Source organism: Elephantulus edwardii, unplaced genomic scaffold (genome assembly GCF_000299155.1).
Source record: "Elephantulus edwardii isolate Elephantulus edwardi_28Jun2011 unplaced genomic scaffold, EleEdw1.0 scaffold00029, whole genome shotgun sequence".
Lineage (NCBI taxonomy): Eukaryota > Metazoa > Chordata > Mammalia > Macroscelidea > Macroscelididae > Elephantulus > Elephantulus edwardii.
In genome coordinates this window covers 4125972-4146759 of record NW_006399779.1, presented here as the reverse complement: position 1 = coordinate 4146759, position 20788 = coordinate 4125972, and the positions used below count along the sequence as shown (strand labels likewise).

Genomic DNA, 20788 nt, shown 5'->3' with positions numbered 1-20788 from the left:
GCCGCCCGGGTGGGCCGGGGTGAGGGAGGGGCTGTCCAGGCGGCTCCCAGCCGCTCAGCCTTCCGCTCCGCCGCCCCCGCCTCCGCCCCCGGGGGACCCCGCGCGGCCAGAGCGCGCGCCTTTATAGCCTCCCGCCGCTCTGCCGGGAGCCCTGGGACCAATCGCGCCCTTGCATGGGGGCCACCTACCTCCCCACACTCCCACCGCCTGACCCCAACTGCCCCCACCCCACCCCTTCCCGGACCTTTTGTTCTGGTAGTTTTCGCCCCCGGCCTTGGGCGTTCTGGACTCCCCCCACCCCACGCCCCACATCAACCTCCTTAATTAAGAGTCAAGGACTTGAGGTGAGGGGAACAGGAGGGAAATCTATCTCCAAAAACTCAAGACTCCACTGTTCTAGGGACCTAAAGAATCCTAACCCCGCGCAGGTGGAAAGGAGAGATTCATAGGCAACGCCAAGATATTGTGGAAATTTAGAAAGGAGGGGGGGCAGGCACAAGGATCAGATGACGGTGATAGGCTGCTCCGCACACAAAGGGAGCGAGCTTACGGAGCAAGCCCGCAGCGAATGGGGCACAGATTGTTCCGAGATCCAGTCGTTTTCCCAGTCAGATCTACGCGCTGGGAGGGGCCGCGCTGTGGGCGGGGGGATTTCTGATCAGTCTGATGCAATTCCAAGCGTGCTGCAAAGGAACTCCAAGGCGTCCGCATCACCATCGCCACCCACCCTTCCCAGATGGTGCTGTTTTAAATACGGATCTGCAGGGCTGAACGCAGAACTGGGAGATTTATTGCAAAAACCCAGGGAGGTGGGGGGAACGGGGAATGGAAGGGCAGAATTTAAAGGTGCAACGCTCACTTCTCCCCAGTCAGGCGGCAACCGGTCGGGATTTTTCCTCCCCCCCCCCCTTTTCTGCCTGTCTCTGGATTCTAATTCTCCAAGGAAGAGGTGTAAATATTGTGACATTTTGAGGCGGCTTGATGGATGAGAAAAAAAATCATCTGTCACTCTAAATTGCAGAGTTCCCTCTCCGGGCGAGATACCCTGCTAGCGAATACTCGCTGCTGCCTAATACAGTTGCTAGCGCTTCAAATGAATGCATCGTTAAGGGAATATTATCCTTTTAGTCTACTTGCCAATTATCTGACACTTGAACCGAGAAAATTGTAGATTTCGCGTCTCTGGGAGACGGGGTGGTGGTGGGGGGGGATGCTTAGCAGTTTTAAGTCCTGTAACCTCGAGATCTTTAACAACCTAAATAAACCTCAAAAGTGTCACGTCATTCTCTTTGAGACACACATATACCCCCTCTTTTTGTGAACTGAAAGGAGGATTTTGCTTAGGGCTTCAGTGGAAATGTCACTTTAAGAACGATGCACCTGATTTCACTGTTTATATGTATTTACATAGAACGCCCAGCAAGGAGGCAAGGCACTTCCGTTGTCTTGGTGGTGGCACAAGAGGTGGGAAGGAAGAATGGAGGAACGGAATATTCTTAACCTCAAAACATTAACAATAACCTAGCCTACTTTTACAGCCCCTGGTCTTGCATACTAATATTTCTGTGCGCGATTTTAGCTTAGTCTAGCTCCCCCAATGGAAGACATCAGTACTGATTCAGATGAAAATAAATGCGTCCTGCCCGTAGCTTTTTTTTCCAGTGTCATTGATAGTAAGACCTACAACACAGCAATTTTTGGAGGATGGAAGAGAATGTCTGTGAAAGGACTTTTCAGACTGGGAAGCAGACATTCCATGAATGGACAGTATCCTGATGAGGACATTCTCTTTCTACGCAGTATTCACTTGACTGAACCAGAGTACTGGGCAGCTAAAGCCTTATCTATATGAGAGGCAGCAATCTGGGATTTCTAAAGCAATATTTTGGCTTACAAAATATTTGTCAGTTACCTTTTGGAAATTTAAAAGAAAGCCGGGAAAAATTCTAAAGTCAACATACACGGCGCTTACTCATCCATTTGCCAAATTCTCTCTGTATCAAATCTCTAATCTAAATTCTTAATAAGAAGAAACTGGTGAATTCTGTTTCTTTCCTTTTCTTGATCTGTCCTCTATGGGAAGCTTTAGTAAGAAACAAGATCAGGCAGTAAGAGAGAAAAGGCTTGGATGTCCAGAAAACAGATTATCAGCTACCAACAGCAGCAGATAGAAATGGACCCAAATCCACATTTAGACATCACTTACAAAGGGTTTTATTAATTCTCTGATCTTGGGATCAGGCTCCAACTAGCTTAAATACCATTCTCTTGATCATATTGCTTACAATCTGTTAGTTAAAATAAGGTCTAAATGAACATATTTTTATTGAATATGCTTCTACTAAAGACCAGTAAAGCTAATCTTTGCTTTTAATTAGGACAAACTGATCTAACTGTTTAAATTCATTAGAATTTGAACTGATACCATCTGATTTTAAAACTATGCTCAACACTAAATTTGTTCTGTAAAGCACTGACTTGCCAGAATATGTCTATTTTTGTAGCCTTCTTTTCACTCTATGGATAATTTAATGAGTTGCTTATTTTAATTTTACAACTGCCACCTCAGAAGTAACTCAAATTATCTTTCTTTGGCTGCTAATCTATTACTGCTCTGTATGTGTATGTCGTGTATGAATGTGTATCTATGTGTACTTTCTAGTGGGGGATTTAACAACCAGCGAGCCTTTTTCCATTTCCATGTCATAATCCATGCAAGAGCATTAGTATTTGGTGAGGGTTTACCATTCCCTAGTGCCATGGAAAGGGGAATTTCTTTACGAAGAGAAAGATAAAATTCTTAAACAATAAAAACAGAAACATTTTTCCCACTTGGGGCCTAAGAGATCTGGTGGCACTCTGGTTGAGGCTGCTCACCACAAGTTTGGCAATTTAAACACCCCAGTTCTTCCAAGGCAGCAAAGAACCTGACTAGTTTGCTCCTATGAAGACTGACACCCTTGGGAAGCCTCAAGGACAGCTTGACTCTGCACTGCAAGGTCTCTATGAGTGGCAGTGGGGGTGGGGGTGGGGTGTCTAAAAGTGGCTTAGGCCTAAGAGTGGCCATATTTCAAAATATATTTTTTTTCTTCTTTTGCTTTGTAAGTTTAAAAAACTTCCTTTGTTTACACATTTGAAGCTGCTTCAAATGTATCACCTAAGACTATTATTAAAATGTAGATTTTTTATTTTCTGTGTCTGGGAAGGAAATACAAATTCTCAGCAGGAGCCCAGGCCTGAATGAAACAGGAAGAGCCAAAGCCGAGAAGCGCATTTTCCTATGACTCAGAATCATAAGACTGGCTGGGATCTCAAAGGTGGCTTAGCTCAGTCCCTATCTGATGCTTGATTCTGGGATGACTCTGGTTGCATACTGGGTAGAGAGTGTGCTGCTGACCCAAAGGAGGAACTCCTGTGCAGGTTTAAGTCCATCAGCTTCTCCAAGGCAGAAAAAGCAGCAGTTTCCTCCTGTGTGATTTACAGCCTCTGAAAACTTATGGAGGGGCTCAGCTATGAGTTGGTTCTGACTTGAAGATAATTTGTTTGAGGTTTGTTTTCTTCTAAACCACTGGAATTTCATCCCAGTCCTGGATCTCTTATCTTGGTAGATATTCTGATACTTCTGGAGACCATAAGCTTGACTACCTATTTCCCACTTGACCAAATAGGTATACTTTCTACAAAGATACCAACATTCATAACTTTATTCTATAAAGATACATTGACAAGCTAATGTGTGCCACAAAGCTATTATGTGCCAGAAAGCTATAACATGTTGTGGTCTGGAGATACAGCAACAAACAAGATTAAACAGTCTCTGTGTTGATGGAATTTATAGCCTAAATACAAAGATTGGGCTCTTTCTTTCTCCTGCTTCTTTGGACTTCTAAATGCTTCAATGACCCAGATTAAAAGCCTGAATTCAAGTTTTGCCCCAACTAGTTGCTAGTAGCTAGAGTGGCTCCTAATCTCTATTTCATTACACATGAAACAAAAAAAGAACTTCTAGATATAAACTCAAAGTTCCATTTCACCTAGAAGTTTGAGTGCTATGAAAGAAATAGAAACTGTTTCTTAATGAGAGCTAGGACCTACATTGCCTTAACATTTGATGATTTTCAATTTCAGGAGGTACCAGTTTTTAACTTAACTGTTTAAAAGCACATTTTGAAAATCAAAGCAATTTCTTTTAACCCAGCATAGTAGGAATCTTAGTAGTTGAACCTATCATGCTAGGAAAAATGGTGATATGGAAGTATTTCATTTGAATAACGGTCTTAAACTTGTACGGATCATTTTTTAAAAAGCAGTAATGGGAAGCCCCACTGTCAACTTAAATGACGCTTTTGTTCAAAGAATCAGAAGTTCTAATTTTTCAAGTTATTTCCTTTTTAAGTCAAGGATAGTGCACCCTGAAATTGTACAGACTTCATAAATAATTCATTATACAAACATGAAAATAGATAATGAGATGGACCAACCAAGAGAAACATGAACAAGAGTTGGTAGCCCAAGGACTGCAGAAGGTGTGTGGGCATTTTGACATCCAGGAAATGCTATAGATCTGTCCTTAGCTAACTCAGCCTCGTAGAGATAATTAAGAAAAAATGTGGGTGTAGAATGGCTGCAAGCCCTTCCCTGGGATTGGCTAGATTGCTGCAGTAGTTCAAAAACAATTGGCACAGCCACCCACACTGGGCATGATTGCCCTTTGATGAGGCAGCTATTGACTTTTATAAAGATGCCATATTTAAAATAACTTCTGAAGCACTAGAGATGATGACAGACATCATTCCCAAATTCTATTTTAGACAAATGGCAAAATATATTCCAAAGTATTAATTTTAAAAAAAAACCCACACACAACACAAATTTTAAAGCCTAATTTCTAAAAATCTAGCAACATGTGACTTCTGAATTCAGCAGTTCAGTATGAGGCAGAAGAAAAATGTGGCCTAAATAAGACATTTTTATTAGTTGTGGGCATTTTCTGGACCACCACAGAAGGAGGAAATACTTTGCCTAAACTTATCTCATCTGAGTGAATATTGTTTGTTGTTGTCGTTATTGTTATGTGCCATCAAGTCGCCTGTGACTCATAGCAACCCTGTGTACAACAGCTCTAAACCCTACTTTATCTTGTGTCAATCTATTGTCTCTGATACACCTACCCCCATTACCCCAGTCACTGAATCAACCTATCACATTGAGGGTCTTCCTCTCCTGCACTGTCCCTCCACCCTCCCAAGTATGACATCCCTCTCCAAGGACTGGTCCTGACTTGCCACATGTCCAAAGTATGTCAGACAAACCTTCAGAATCCTTGCCTCCAAGGAGCAGCTACTCACTAAATAAATCTTCACATGCTGGGATACAGGATTGAGCCAATTGCTCTGAACAGCAGAAAAAGAATCCTCTGAGATCTTTATGCCTAGAGTATGTGTTATGGTATCTTATAATTCCTTCAGAATATACTAAACTCAATAGTCATCAGTGTCAGAAGGAACTGGAACTTACTTATCTCTTTAAAAAAAATAAGCCAAAAGCCAAAAAAACTGAACCTCACACTCAGTGCCTTGGAGTCAAAACCACCTTGTAGCTGACCCTCCATTGGACTTCCAAAGCTGCAAATCACCAGAGAAGAGATTGAGCATTTCCTTCCCCCAAAGCTCCTGGTGACTGGGACCATGAAAAAGGCATAGTTTTTGAGTTCACAGTGCAACTCCCTACGGATTGCACCACCAGAGTTTCCTATTTAGCTATAAGGAAAAATGTCACTTACCTATTATCCTTGGGTACTTAGGTTACTGTATTCTAAAACTTCATCTGAAATACTTTGGGCAAGAAGGGACCAGTCCTTGGAGAAGGACATCATGTTTGGGAGAGTGGAGGGACAATGCAGGAGAGGAAGACCCTAGATGAGATGGATTGACTCAGTGATTGGGGTAGTGCGAGTAGGTATGTTGAAGACATTGAGGTTGGCACAAGATAGAGCAGGGTTTAGGGCTCTCATAGGTTGCTATGAGTCGCAAGTGACTCAATGCCACATAACAACAACAGGATGAAATATCCAAATTAAATATGATTCCACAAACATCTATCCTTTGGAACAGGATATTGTAGGATGAGTGAAGAGAGAAGGAATATGAAGAAAATAGAATGGAGACATACAGAGGGACTGATAACTGAAATGGCTAGGATGTCGTAAGATGTTCCTATCATCTAAGCGTGCTATTACTCTAAGGTATATCCTTTGTTCCCCCAGCACAACCCTACTTTCCTAGAAACCAACAGCTCTCTTGAAACTGACAAACAGTTCAGATCCTAGTAACTAACTTAATAAGAATTGCCTTAGGTACTACGATCTCATTAGCCTGAACGGACTGAAACTCTTCCTTAATCTTTTTACTGTACCATGCCATATTATTTGCACTACATACATAATTTATGATGGGGTGGGATTACATTAACCATGCATTTATCCAGGAGTAATTTCTTTCTTTTGCATTTGACATATATTACTTAATCCTCAGAGCAACTCTGGGAAAAATAATATTCAGATTATAGAAATCAAGAAATTGGAGCTCTGAGAGTTTAGACAATTCACCCAAATGAACAGAGCTGATCTTATTAGGAAAGCTGAAATTTAAATCCAAAGGTTTCTGGTTCCAAAAATCCATTATCAAATTCTGCCCCCTATCTAACAGCAGCCACCTAGATTTTATTTTAATCTCCACCTTTAAAAAGGCCAGACATGTATTTTCTTAAGAGATTTTTGCCACAAGCCCTTGAGATGACCAAGAATCTCAAAGTTAGTGATTAAAAGTGCAGTTTTGGAATTATTTTGAATCTTTGCTTTCAGTTAATAAGCTGATCTGTAAATCCCTATGCAAGTTTAGCTGTCATTAGCATAATTGTCATTGTGCTCAACACACTACCAAGAAAAAGAATTGTCCAGAACACAAAGGTAGCCACTGCAGGGAAGGAGCAGAAGCTGGAACTCTTCACCTCCAGTTCTTTATTCCACTTTAGTTTCTTAATGCAAACGATGGTGTCTCACTCCTTTCTTAATTTGTTTATGGCAGTTTGAAATGAGTACACTTCTGAAGGTTATTGAGTAAGAAACATTATAAATTGTTTAGATTAGGATTTTGTGTGTTTAGCAGTCATTTCATAAGTTTGCATCTTCAAACTGTTAGGAGCTAAAGTACTGCAGATACTGGGATGAGGAACGGTCTCTCCAAAGACACACACTGGGCGACAGGCCTCCAAAGCTAACGTGTTGTTTACGGATATGGAGCAGAAGAGGTTGCTTGAGCGCAGTCCAAAGCATTACAAGGCTGACATTCACTGTTGGAACTAAAATGTTTATTGAGTGTGCTTGTGCAAGTCAAGGACTCCCAGTAGCACAGTGGCTAAAGCATTTAGCTGCTAACAAGAAAAAGGCTGGTTGAATACACCAGCCACTCAGAGCAAGACATTGCAGCTGCTTCTGTAAAGAGTCACAGCCCTGGGCTCCTGTGGGGGAGTCCTACTACGTCCTATCGGGTTGTTATGAGTCAGAATAGACTTGACGACAGTGAGTGGGGCTTTTTGGTTTTGTGCAATTCACTGTTCTTCCTCCAAAGCCACCAGTCCAAACTTGGAATTGCTCTGGAAATAGCATCTCCTTTGGCAGAATGCCAGGAATTGGTGCCTGGGTCCTTTGTGCCTTTGCCTCGACTCAGAGAACTCAGAATACCAGTTCTAAACTGGGAGACAGATTAGAAAAGGGAAGCGGAGTCACACAGCAGTCTCTTGCCTGATAAATTTCATTCATCTTCCTCTTGGAAAGCAACTCCTAGAAAGAGAATGTTTTAAACTAAGGTTGGGTTGCACACCAGTAAGTCTTATTATAGCACAAGTCAATGATCTTTGCAAGAGCTTACAAAGTCCTAGGAAGAATCCAAGATACAGAAGCCCATGTGGTGGGGGCCTCATCTCATCTCCACTCTGATTATGTAGGAAAGGACTCTGAACGAGGCTAGGGTTGGTAAAGTACATATGTACCAAATATATGTCTCAGAGCTCAGAAATAAATCCAGAATAAAAATATTATCTTAAAGGACATTTTGTCTTGTCAAAGATAAGTAACTAAGAACATATAAAATGTTAATCTTAGCTGCCATCTAGGCAGCCCCCTGACTCAGAGTGACCCCATATGCAACTGAATGAAAAGTTGCCTACTCCTGAATCATTTCAGCTTCAAACAGAGCCCTGCTGTCCCTCAAGGAAGGCAAGAATCCTACCACTGAACCACCAGTTTCCCACACACAAAATTCAGAAGTGTATTAATCCTTAGCTTGGCTCCAAGCTCCAGCTTGGAGAAGTAATTACATGAGTTTCTTGTTTAGTTTACAAAATGATATACAGTTCCTGAAAGTAGTCCAAATTTAGAAAGAAAAAAAGAACCCTAAAGATGGTTTCGTTTCCTAGCTCCCCTAGTACAGAGAAAACATTGGAACCATTTGTGTTTTCTGAGTTAAGGACTGAACGTGCTGCCAGGTCTGGAAACCACACCTTGGAATTCACCGCCCTGGTTATACTGATGGGACAACTGAGGAACGCAGTAATGAAGAGCTTTCTGTCTATTTAACAGATATTTGTATGGAACTTAGAGAATCTGTGTGAAGAAGCTTTGACTATCAAAGAGGTTTACTCAGGTCTTATGGCCAAAAGGCAATAAACAGACTTTCAAATAAGTCTAAGTTCTTTTGACTACTATTTTGTCCTTTTACCACCAAAACCAGTTCAACCTTAAAATCAATGCCACATGACAGTGATATTCCTTCCAGTTTTCAATGATCAAAACATAAGAAAATAACACCTGATCTGTGTAAGATTTTAATTAACCTGCTTTTCAAATAAAGTGTTATGTATATTCAAGCTTAATTACAAAATTATAAACATAATTTTTAAAATGTGGGTAGTGTAGCAAGAAGATGTTACTAATGTCAAAAGTAGAGACAATACTAATTCTATTTCTTAACTACTTCACAATTAGAGACACTTAACTACTTCATTTAGTTTAGATTCTTATTCTGGGTTTAACAATAATTTTCCTGGCTTTGCTGGACTCAAATGCTTGCCTTTCTCGCCTACCCTCTATTGGGGAGGAGCCACTAGTTTATTTCCCTGGAAATGATTTTTTAAAGCTCTAAAATGAATTCTAATTAGTAGAAATGTTGGAAAACGTTAGGCGAGTTTATTAATGGAAAACATATACTTTCTAACTCACATCATTTACCATCGTAATACTATGGGGTATATTCTTTATTTTTCATATACTGTTGTTGTTCTGTACCTTAGAGTCGGAAACCAACCCATAGCAGACCCTCTGCCAGGTTTTCAGAGGCGGTTAATATCATGGAAGAAGATTGCCAATCCTGCCCCCTTGGAGCAGCTGGTGGCCTCGAACCACCTGCCTTTGGTATTGCAGCACATCTCCTTGTCACTAGGCAACCAGTGCGCAGTATTAGTATAGTAACACTTATGTGGTATTTTCTTTGTTTTCATATAGCATCCATAATTTTGCTATTCTGATGAATTTCTATTGTTAAACATGGTCTGAGGCTGTTTTTTTACACATGAATTAAACAAAGGAAAATTATATACTCCATTAAGCACTTTGTAGAAACACAGAAAAAATTAAAATACTGATATATATATATGTATATATATTTCTAAAACCATATTAATAAAAAGTGCCTGATAAATATGTGCCTGATAAAGGCCATGGTCTTTGCAATCAATTGCTGTACGTCAGAAAGTCAGACAATGACTAGGGATGATATAAGGAGAATTGATGCCTTTGAGCTGTGATGTTGGAGAAGAGTACTGAATATACCATGGACTGCTAAGAAAATGAACAGGTTTATCCTGGAGAGAGTTAAACCAGGCTCCTCCTTGGAGGCAAAGATTCCGAGGCTTCATCTGACATACTTTCGACATGTTGCAAGGAGGGTCTAGTCCTTGGAGAAGGATGTTATGCTGGGGAGGGTGGAGGGACAGGGCAGGAGAGGAAGACTCTATGAAGTGGATTAATTCAGTGACTGGAGTAATGGGGTAGGTGTGTCAGAGAGAGTGAAATTGGCACAGGATAGGGCAGAGTCTAGGGCTGTTGTACATAGGGTTGTTATGAGCCGTAGGTTACTCAATGGCACCTAACAACAACAATATTAGAAAAAGAGTTTAGTCAAATACAAATACTTCTGGAATTCATAATTTTTTAAAATATATTGGCATCATATAGATTAGCATAGTTTGATTCTCTTTCATGGAAGTCAACTGTTTCAACTCATTCTGGTTCAGCTTTACGTGCATAAAAAATGGAAGGCAGTGGCTATTTGCCTAGAGAAGTACTTTTGAGATGTTTACATCTACAATCTAGTTGTAATGCAGTGAATGTATTTATCAAGCCAATACTTACTGAAAAGCAGGCAATGCAAGGCCTTTGGGAAAGCTTGTCTATGAAATCAAAGGTTCTCAATGCTAAGCATTTTATTACATTTGGAAGGGGCATGACCCAACAAGTGTGGGGCCTTCATTTTTCTAATTCAGTATGTAGGCTGCCTTGAGAAAACATTAACTGTACTCTAAGTTTGCAGCCCAGAAATATGTTTAATTTCTACAGTGTCATCAGCGTCTGATTTCTAAAATTAAATATCTAGTCATCTACTGCCTCTCTAATAGTTAGTTTCCCATTCCACCCTTCCCCCCCCCTCCCCTCAAGTAATGACAACTGAAAAAAAAAAAAAAAGGAAGTTTCCCTGAGCTCAGATAAACAGTGACCATAGGATTTCTTTTAGGCTTTCAATTAAAGGGTCTTGGAATTTAAATGCATATGTCTGCTTTCTCCTATCTAGTCTCCATTCTGCCCCATCTCTCTGCTCTCAACTTTTAGAAAATATTGTATTCCCTTGACTATCTGTATTAATATAACCCTTTTTGGCTACAACTAGATTTAACCCTTCTTAAAAGCCCTGCACTGGCAGGCTGAGGTTTCAGAAGTGCTACTTACAGCAAACACTTTTTTATTAGTTGCCTTTTGGTCACAGAATCCCTTGACTTCTTCTCAGTATCACGAAGGAGAAGTAAATGTTCTCCTCTTCTACCTGGCTGTTTCTTAGCATGCTGATTTCATCTCAGGTCTAACCTAATTTTCTCGTGGAGTAACTGAATTGGTATTGAAGTCACCCATATGAGATGCTCCAACAGTCCACCTTGAATGCCGCTGAGCAGGGCTAGAGAGACTTGCTGTTGTAGCATCCTGCCAAGTTCTAACTCTCAACTCATAGTAACCCCATATATCAGAGTAAAATTGCCCCACAGGATTCTCAAGGCTGTAAGTTTTAAAGGACCTGGTGACCAAGTCCTTTCTCCTGCAGCTGTGGGATCGATCTGTTGACCTTTTAGTTAGCGGCTGAGCACTTACCATTGTGTCGATGGTCTTTTGTAAGAGAGAATTTGAAGGTCCAAAAGATTTGATCACATTGGAGTGTGAGGTCATAATGGGGCTATACCTGAGGAGTGAAATTTATCAGGGCAACCTCATTTCTAATATCATGCCAGTTGGCAGAATTCTCTTTCAGGGAATTCATCTTACTTTTAAATTTACTTTTGCTTTTCTAACTAGCATTGTGTACAGACAAAATTAAAGGAACTTGTATTATTCAGGAAAAACATGCAAGCATCAAAGGTAGCATGGTTTTTCTTAAAGCCATATTCTGAGAAATTACGTTAAAATGTGAGTTTATAGAAATATATATGTAACGCATTTATTATATCAAAATATAATCAGTCAGAATTTGTGTCTTTTATCTCAGTTTAAAAGTCTAAGGTCTATCTATATCTTGGTATATTAAGGTGAGGCCAGAAAAATCACTTATTCCTCGAAATTGTGGTTGAGTAGGGGGAAATTTAAAAGAAAATTTGAATGTCCTCTTCAAGATTTGCATCTTTTAAAAATACGTCATCAAAAAAAAAAACGATAGAAGACACAGCTTTGACATGAAGACTCATCTTGTTTCTGCAGCAACCACTTCTGCCTCTGAATTCCAGGGGAAGAATTTGTCAATCTGACTGGATCTTCTCTTTAGTTTTCCCAACAGCTGTGTTCAGATAATTCATGATTCCCGTATTTCCTGAGCTCTGGATAATTTCATATACATGTCTAATTTGGGGCTCCACAGTTTCAGGAGAATATGGAGACCTTGGAGCAGGTCCAGGGTAAGACCAAGGGAAATGATTAATGTTTTGGAAGTTGGAGTTTATGAAGAAGGTTGTGAGATCTCATCTCTTGCTATGAGAAAAGTCTGAGTGGTGACTTAATAGCATAAGGAGGTTTCAGCAGCTGCTTTCCATCTTCAGGAAGTTTGAATGAAATGAAGTTACATAAATTGCAGCAAGAGCAACAATGTGTTATAAGCTGGAACATCCAAGTACTAGCATTTCTGAATTCTACAAAGATCTTCAGAAGGATGTGGTCTGCTTCCCTCAGTTATAGTAATAGGCCTACGAGACATGAGGAGTGTGAGATTATGCCTTAAGATCCCTTCTGGAGTTATGTATTTATAAGTTTATACAGTCACCTCTAGAAGAATTATTTGCCCAAACAATGTCTCGTTTCCTCTCAACATTTCCACTCTAAACTCTCCATGCTTTGGCTTCTTCTTCAAAGCACTGAGCACTACGAGGAGCAGGGATACTGATCATGGCGCCCCTCCAGAGTTGGAAACATGTTTCTTATATATCACTATCATCTCCTGTAGAGCCCTGATGGCCTAGTAGGCAGGCAGTGGTACTATAAACCCAAAGGCAGGTGGCTGAAATCCAACTTCTCTGAAGGAAAAAGATGGTGAGGCTCTGTCCACGTCATTTATAACTTCTGAAATCTTGCTGGTGGGTCATCTGCGAGTAGGTTCTGACTCAGTGGCAATGGACAATAACCTTCCTGGTCAATGGGCCTCAGTTCTCAATACATTAAACCTATTGACTAGGGAAATTTTTTATGGCTCAAAAAGGGACATCATGTTGTTATTGCTATATGCCGTCGAGTCTACTATGACTCATAGTGACAGTATAAATAATAGCTCTGAACTCTGGCCTATTTCATTGTCTCTGACACACCTGCCCTTATTGTCACAGTCATTGTGTCAATCCATCCCATCCAGGGTTGTCCTCTCCTGTGCTGAACCTCCACTCTTTCAAGTCCTTCTTTAAGGACTGATCCTTCCTGGCAACATACCCAAAGAATGTGAGACATAGCTTCGCAATTCTTGCCTCCAAGGAACAACCTGATTTCACCCTTTCCAAGATAGAGAGACCTGTTTGTTTTCTTGGCAGTCCATGGCATTTTCAATACTTTTCTCCAGCACCATAACTCAAAGGCATCAATTTTCCCATCATCCTTAGTCATTGCGAACTCTCAGCAAGTAATTGAGAAGATTATGGTGTGACTCACAGGTACATCTTAGTCTCTAGACTGACATTGTTGCTCCTTAGCACTCTGGAGAGATTCCTGACAGCTGACTTTCCCAAAGTATCTCATCTTTTGATTTCCTGATTTCTGGTGCCAGGAGTGTTGATTGTGGATCTGAGCAAGGAGAAATTGTTAACAGCCTCAATCTTTTGTCCATGCTTCATGATGCTGCTAATTAGTCCAGTGCTGAGAGCCTTTGTTTTATTAATGTTAAGATGCTATCCACTTTGAAGACTGCAGCCCTTGACCTTCTGCAGCAAATGCTTCAGGTCCTCCTCAGTTTCAATGAGTAAGACCATGTCATCCGCATAACAGAGGTTGTTATCAATCCTCCCTCCAATCCTGATGCTACTTTCTTTTTCATAGAGTCCAGCCTTCCAAATGATCTGTTTCTCATATAGACTGAAAAGGTATGGAGAAAGGACTCTCTGATGCTCTCCATTCTTGATTTTGAACCATGCAGTGTCTCCTTGCTCTTTTCAGAGCAAGTATAGGTTTGCATTAACACAATCAAGTGTTCTAGGATTTCCATTCTCTTCAATGTTAGCCACAATTTGTTATGATCCACACAGTCAAAATGTCTTTGCATAGTCAATAAAATACAAATGGAAGGATTTTTAGTACTCTGCTTTCAGCCAGGAGCCATTAGACATTGGCAATGATATCCCTAGTGCCACGGCCTCTTCTAAACTGAGCTTGCACTTAGGAAAGTTCTCTGTTCCAGTTGTTTTGGGATAATTTTTAGCAAGATTAGCTTAAGTGTGATAGAAGTGATACTATTTGTTAATTTCCACACTCTATTGGATCACCTTTATTGGGAAGAGAAATAAATATGGGTCTTTTGCAGTCAGTTGGCCAAGTAGCTGTCCTCCAGATTTCTTGACATAATCTGGTCATCATGTATGTCCAGAGCTGCATCTGTTTGTTGAACTATGTCAACTGGTATTCCATCAATTCCTGGGGCCTTATTTTTTGCCAATGCCTTCAGAGCAGCTTGGATTTCCTCCTTAATTACCATTGCTTCTTGGTAATATTTATTTCCTAGGATATGAATACCCTGAAGCACTCAAGTGTGTTTTGGTCACAACCCATAGAGCAGTGTCTGATATTTAGCTGTTGTTGTGTACCATTGAGTAGGACCTTCATAGCTGACCCTCCAGGAGGTTTTCAGAGACAATGAATCACGTGGAAGGTGACTGTTCATCTTTCTCCCAAGGATCAGTTGGTAGATTCAAACTGCTGCACTCCCATTGACAGGTGCCCAGTAAGTTTTCAGCAATTGAATAAATATAAAATAAAATGATTGTTGAGAAATTAAAAAGTTACTGATTTTCCAAATGATCCTGTGTGCTAGAAAAATGTAATGCTTAACTCTTGCTCTTATATATATGCTATTGAGGATTTTATCTCTACCAGTTATTATCTTGCCTCAAAACTAGGACAAGAGAACCAGTGGACACATCCTGCCCAGATTCTTCATCAAAAAGACCATTAACACTGAAATCACAGTAGAAGATCCTAGACAGAGTAGGCAAAAAAATATGGAGCAAAATTTAAAAATTACAAATGTAACCTACTTTTTTTAAAAAAAAAATCTAGAATAGATTGTGAAGTCCTTAAGCTTGGTCCTTAGTAACACTTTGAGTCTTGTACTAAACTGAACTCTTAGCCAAACAACAGTCAGGGTTATAGGATGAACAGTAACACCAGAAAGGTACTCACTCCTTCGAACAATCAATCATATTAGACCAGTAGGTCACTCTGTACCCAGGAGAAAGCTCAGAAGGTAGGAAGCGATAGACTAGAGGTATGAATGGAAACAAGAATCACAGGGAGGAAACAGGACTGATGATGTAACAATATGGGTACTGCAATTAATACTATAAATGATTGAAAGAAAATCATTTGCTTTGTAAGTTTTCACTTGAAGCATGCATAGGCACTCTTTTAAAAATACCCCCTACTAAAAAAGAGCATACAAAACCAGATTACATTCTAAATCCTTAAGCTATTTTTAGAATATGAATTAATGAAGTTCATTGCTTTACAAGTTAATTCTTTTTTTATACTTTTATCCACCCCCCCATTGGTTTGGGGTTGGGTTTTTGTTTGGGGTTTTGGTGGGGGTTTTTTTAGAATACAAAATTTCATACTAGGAAGCCTCTCATTCTATTTATCACAACACCCAAATAGTTGGGTTTCAAAAACAAGGTAATCTGTTTCTGTATTTGATTTAATGGTCTAGTTTCCTTTGATTTGAACCTATTATTTCATCTGATAGCTCTTCCCCCAATAGAACCAACCAATACTACAGCCAGCTATAATTGTCAACTCTAAGTTTTGTCCTAAATCCTCAATATCTTAGCCCATTTGATCATGTGCGGAGAAACCTGTGATGGGTAAAATAGCTAATCCTCTCTTAATTTTTTTTAAATTCTCAGAGAAAATCTGGTAACTTGAAGGGATACAAATTGATGATTCTTATGTATCTGGAGGTTAGTCTCAGTAATTTAAAAATAGTTTCTGTGATGTTTTTCTTCAACTACATATTATGCCCAGGTGTGATTGGTTTTGACCCTCATGTTCTACACTCCAAATCTCACCCCTTCCCCCCTTTTCCTTGTTATGTGCTATTGAACTGGATCCTTCGATCTGACTGGCACAGGAGATTGCCCCTCCTCCTCCAGTGGAGCATCTTGTGGATTCGAACCACGTGCTTTTGGGATTGCAGTGCAGCTTCTTGCCACTAGGCTAACAGAACTCCTAATCTTGGCCCTTTTAACATTTTTTGTAGGCTGGTTCCTTTCTTTTGTCTGCCACTAATGACTCTGCCTGCTTACCTAATTCCTCTAACAGGTGTTGATTAAGGTGGACACACTTCAAGTATAGCATAGTGCTATGCTTATGATTCATGAAAAGTTATAGAGATGGAATACACACTTCTTATTAAAATAGCATCTGCATCATTTCTCCCTTAAGGAATTTCTCAGAACAGGTCTTACTCAATAACTTAGAGGCGTACAAGTGACACAGTTCCAGGTAGGCTTTGAAATCATCCAGTGTGAATTTGAAAACACCTTTGCCATCTGTGTAAGAGGAGAGTTCTCATATTATTTCCCCATGCTAATTCATTACTCTAATTTTCAGCATTTTTTGAGGGCAGTTTATTTGATTCTAGACAAGGATTTTTTTTTTCTGCAAAGAAGACTGAAGGCAGGAGTAACTAGGAAACTTAAATAAACATAATTAAGCAAAATGCTTTCAGTGGTAGTAGTACTAGCTCCAGCCAATTAAAATTATTAATAGAAAAAAATATGTCAATGTCAAATCTGAGCCTACAGCCTCTGTTCCCGCTTAAGTAATGAGGATTAGTTCATATTTCCTGAGAGAATAGATGGGAATCTACATTTCTTCCTGACTGTGTCCCCTTGGAACATTGGGTTAGAATAGTTTTAGACCATTATCAAAAACAAAATTAGGTTTGTTCAAAATTTGCTTTTAAGCCTTGCAAAAGGGGATCATTTTATTCTGAAACAGGCAAAGTTTCCTTCTTTTGATGACACAGAAAATGTTGACAAAATTATCATAAAATTCCACAAAAACAGGAAACCTCTGCTCTGACTGTCAATCATCCCAGAAACAAGTACTTAAGAATCAGAAAAGCATACAAACACTCTTGATGACAACAGGAAAATAATTTTGTAAAAATTTTCATCTTAACTCCTTAAAACTGCCTTTGTTTGACACCTGAATTAAACAGATACAAAAAAATTTTTGAATTACATATATTTTTTGTACACCTTTTGGTTCATCTCCATTTCCCTGTCTTTGAATGCAAAATGTACTGTTAAATATTTTAAGTCTCTTCTCTTACTATTTTGATATTGCTATAATAAAAAATGAAAAAGTTTGGAAATACATAGAGGTTTTGCTAGGTCTGATGTATCAGAAAATTTCTCTGAACTGTTCTTTTATTCCTAACTATTCCTGGTATTTCAGACTCCTCTGTCTTTTCCTCAGTAAAACTGCACCACACACTGGAAAGGGAGGATACAAACATTTATTTGTATAATATCAAGGGAAAGTGGGAATAAGTCAATTGGCTGTGGATCAATAGGGGGTCTCAGAAATCAGAATACTTTTTCCTCCAGTGGAAATGCTTACCTGGCCATGAGAATTGAGCAGGTAGAGGAACTGGTATGACATCCTCTTAGCAGCACTGAGAATGCCAGCTGAGATTCTTGATATCCATTTGTTAGGGATATTTTAGGCAGGAAGTAACTATAGTTGAACTTAGAAACCTAAAGAAATAACTCACTTAAGAGAGCAAAAAAAGTTAACAAAATAAGCATCACTTTGATCTGAACATGTTATCTTTTTTAAAAAAAAATGTTAGGGCAGACTGTTACCTGTACTATGTAATATAGTGCACATTACCCCCCCCCCCCCATTTTCTAAAACTTGCCTGTTAATTATGTTGAGATCTTAAATGTAATCATGTCTCCATTAGCCTATGTCCCCAGGGAACCAATACAGGTTTCTTTGAGATGGCCAAGCCAGCTTATTGTCCTCTATTTTTATTGCTTTTTGACTAGCCTGTGTATTTCATATACATTAAATATTCTGTAATAAACTCCACCATCTGTGCTGTGGGGTGGCTTGTGTTGGTTGTGTGCTCCGTCAAGCTGACAAGAGATACAAAGCTAAATGTGTGACACTCACAGAATATGAATATATTAGAATAATGTGACTATTCAGTCCAACAATTTGCAAAGCCATTCTGAATGATCACACATTCCATAACACTTCCAAGGAACTGATGGCTTCATTTGTTTCAGGTGGAGACAGGGAGATTTTGAGTGAGAATTCAAGTTTCTGACACTAAGCTGTGTGATCTTGGGCAAATTATATCATGGCACTGAGCGTGTCTTTCTTTATTTATAAAAAAAAAACCCTAGACTAATAATTTCTGTCAGTAGACTTTGGATGCTCTAAGATGTAACTGGACTAATTGTGTTAACTGTAAAGTCATAAGTAAACTGAACCGAGTATATAATAACATTATATATTCAGTTCCGCAAAACATTCCTGTTAACCACAGAGGGTTCAGGAAAGGAAGCTGTTTATAAACCTTTACCTTTTCTAAAATTAATGTCAGCGTGTTTAGGGAAATTCTTACAGCAATGAGTTTTAGCAATTATTAAGTCACACCCCTTTGAGATCATAGAAGAATGTACACACACATAAAACTGTCTACAAAACGTGGGGGTGGGATGTGGGAGGGTTGCTCTGACGTTCATTCATGCAACTTTTAGAAAAGTGTTTCCCAAAGCGTGACTTCAGATTGCCTGCATCCGAATTGTTTGGGTGCTTGCTAAAATGCTAATTCCTAGACTTTACTTTCACCTCTATTAGCTTACAATTTTGAGAGGAAGAACCTGCATTTTTAACGGACTCTCAAGTGGTTGTTATGCTCCTAGGAGATTCGTGGACCCCCCAAGTTAAGGTACCCTGGTCATAAAGCATTATTCTCATTCTAAATTTTCAAAACTGCCTCCGTGCATACGAACTGGTTGAATTAATAGGAAGAAAACACAGCTTTCAAACCGGAATATCGCGTAGAATGTTGACAGGGCTCGTCAAATGGTTGGTTGAAAATGGTCCTCTGGACCTCAGCCACTTAAGTTCTCTCTTGGGTCTTGGCTAAAATCAAATGAGAACCCGAAAGACCGTTTGCTTTCTGCGAACCCTTAGGTGGAGGAGGGGGAGGGGGGAGCTGGTGAACTGAACCAATCCTACTTACCCCTCCCTCCCCCTGGTTAAGGCCGGAGGCTTTTTATTTATCTTTGCTGGCCAGGTTCATTATTAAAAGGGTTGGCTTTCTGTGTGTGTACGTTTGCTAGGGCTGGAAGTGAAAACATCTGCAAAAGCATGCAATGCCCGGGAACGGAACTCTTCTAATAAAAGATGTATCATTTTAAATGCGCTGAATTTTGATTCTGGTAATTCGTGCACTAGAGTGTCTATTTCGAGGCAGCGGAGGTATCATATGACAGCGCACGTCAAGACACCGTGGAGCCCTCTCGTGGACTCCCACCCACTTTCCCATTCACCGCGGAGAGGGTTGCTCGCGCTGCCTCTCCCCCCGGCGAGCTAGCATGAAACCTCCCAGCCTCTGCCCAGATCAAATGGAGCTCCGCGCGCAGGGGGTGCGAGCATTACCTCCGCCATGCAATTTCCACTATCAATAATTTAACTTCTTTGCTAGGAATACATACCCGGCACCAAAGATTACACCCCCCCTCCCCGCGCCTTCTCTTTAAACGAAGGGAGCGTGAAGAAGAAGAAAAAACAATAATAATAATATATATATTCTATTAAGAGTCTGGGAGTTTTCGGGCCGAAGTCTCCCCCAGAGCAGCTGTCTTGATGTTTACTTTGACAAGTAGTGACTGAAAAGGTGGGTTTGCTTGCTTTCTCTCCCTTCTTCTCTGTTTGGTCGGCGTGTGACTTCCCTGAGGTCTTGTCATTGCTCAGGCTTCCCGGCCGGAGCAAGTAACTTGGTGTAACGTTATCTGGGGGCGTTCATTAATAAAAAATGCCGTTATTATCTCGATTGAATTCCTATTAGGCAAACTCCAGCGAGGTCAGTGCGCGAACTCTGGTTAAGTCAGCGTGTTTAAGGGAGCGGAGTAAACCCACCGCCCCCATGCCCGGTGGAACTGCATTGTGTGCTCGCCTCGGCCAGGCTCCGGCGTGAGGGAAGGTGCGGAAAGGTGTGTCTGTGGTCCGGGAAACGCACAACCTCCCGCACGAAACTTGAGTGCCTGGGAGGGGGAGGGGCTGCCGGAGAACGGAGCCCGCGCTGGGGGGCGCCTCATTTGCACGCGCCCCCACCCCCACCCCGGGGTGCCTCCGAGGGCGCGGGACGCGGGCTTCCCCCGGGCCAGGGGTCCTCCGCCTCCGGGAGCGGCGCTGGCGTCCTGCCGAGGCGGCCCGGGCGGGCGCGGGGCTCGCGGGGCGCCGTCGCGGATCCTGGCGGGGCTGCGGCGGGGAGGGCTGCGCGCTGCGTGCTAGCGCGGGCGGCACCGGGGGCAGAGCCCGGGCGAGGAAAAGGCGCGGCGTTCCCTTTAAGCGGCCGCCCCGCACGGGTATCGGTAGCGCGGGCGAGCCGGGTGGGGAGGGGGGGCGGCGCCGTTTGACCAATCGACGCGCAACCGAAGAGCTAAATAATGTCGGACCCGAGCGCGAGGCGCAGGCAGGAGCTCC

At 41.1% G+C, this 20788-nt stretch overlaps 1 protein-coding gene across 3 annotated transcripts in view; it reads left to right on the top strand.

Annotated features, from left to right (window-relative positions):
- The window catches only part of BDNF (brain-derived neurotrophic factor), a 63837-nt gene that overhangs the window by 2567 nt on the left and 40482 nt on the right, over positions 1 to 20788 (top strand). Inside the window, exon 1 of one of the 3 annotated variants that reach the window (XM_006883714.1) lies at positions 19615 to 19979. The exons of the other annotated variants lie outside the window; for them this stretch is intronic. The gene's annotated coding sequence lies outside the window, so the exon portion shown is untranslated. Of the gene's footprint in view, positions 1 to 19614; positions 19980 to 20788 lie in introns of those variants that run through there. 3 annotated transcript variants of the gene reach the window in all.